Source organism: Montipora capricornis, chromosome 11 (genome assembly GCF_036669925.1).
Source record: "Montipora capricornis isolate CH-2021 chromosome 11, ASM3666992v2, whole genome shotgun sequence".
Lineage (NCBI taxonomy): Eukaryota > Metazoa > Cnidaria > Anthozoa > Scleractinia > Acroporidae > Montipora > Montipora capricornis.
In genome coordinates, this window is record NC_090893.1 from 2,115,055 (window position 1) to 2,116,546 (window position 1,492).

A 1,492-nucleotide genomic window follows, 5' to 3' on the forward strand; every position below is an offset into this window, starting at 1 on the left:
TAGTGTGTAAATTTTTGAAGTTTCACTTTTCCTTGGATCCAAACCTTTGAGGTTAAATCATTTCTACGAAGCCAAAACACCAAAACACCAACCCAATCATATGAAATTGCTTTTTTTTTTAAAATTTCTAAGGCAGTAAGTAAAAAACTATCTAAATTTATCTATCAACGGAATGGGTCTAAAAAACAATTGTGAAAGGCCAATTTCATGTCAAAGAAAAGTGTCACAAATATAACAGACTAGTGGAAAGTGATTAGCAAAACCATCACTTAAATGCACAAAAGAGCAGTATAGTAATACAATATGTAATCACTTTCACCTTCAAAGTTGTTTACATCGCCAGTTACCAAATAAACTATATTTTTAAAAAAACTGAAACAGTTGGATTTATAGCGACGACGACTGCGCTGCACTCTTTCTGTCATAAGGAAAAAAAAGAAAATTTGATTTTTTTTATTTTGATTTTTTTTTGTTCTGGAGATGCTAAAAAACAAAAAAACGTTTTGGGATAGTGTTTTTTAAGTGGTCTCAGTCTTTCCAACTTTCTTTGAGTGAGGGCGGCGATAGCTCTAAACACAAACTCCAAATCAATTTCTGTTGCCTAATTGTCAAATATATATCCTGGCTTTGTCGTTCGTAAGGACGGTGCCTACTATTGTTATTGCGTTATACGTTCTGCGGATCTCGATCTCGGTTTTTCTTGCGATTTCTATGGCTGGTGCTTATTAATAAAGAGGTATCTTTTGGGCGGGCTCAAAAGTATTCGTGAGACAATCAGAACATTAAGCAGGGCTGGCTCTGGGTAACCAAAAAAAAAAATTGGGGGTAACCACGCAATTTTCATGCAGAGATAACTTCAAGCTGTCACTTTGGAAAAGAACGCCATACATTGCTTTGTACTGTAAAGCTTTTTACAAATATTGCTGATTAATTATCTTCGGACAAATGCGTGGGTACCCTAAAATTTTTCTTTTTTGGATTTCCATAAACACTTGTTAAGATCTGCTTTTACCGCATATTCAGTAAGCGCGCAAAAAAAATCGAGTTATACTCGAGATGCAGCAGACACATATGTCGCTAAAATAACAATAGTAGGCGCTTGGTCCTTAATCCAACTCAAATCTGATGCAATACTTCAATAAGGCTTTTTTTTTTTTTCCTTGTTTATTTTCCCCCACCCAGGGGCAAATTTGGCACCCGCGATGTGAAGAGGTGCATCTGCGCTGTTCTGATCGAGAAGAGATGTGTCGGCGCCAGACTCCAAGAGTATGCCATGAATGATTTTGACGTGACGCCCCAGAATGGCGTTCGTGTAACGGTGTTCCTACCCTGAGCTGTCCAAGGCATCCAGCGATCTGACAAGAAATAATGCATCGAGGCTTTTGCGGCATGGGGGAAAGACGTAAGAAGGAGGGTATTTAAAGGGCTGGGCCCGTGAAAACTTGGAGACACGAGAATCGTTTCTCCTGGGGTGGCGATAACCCGTTTTCCA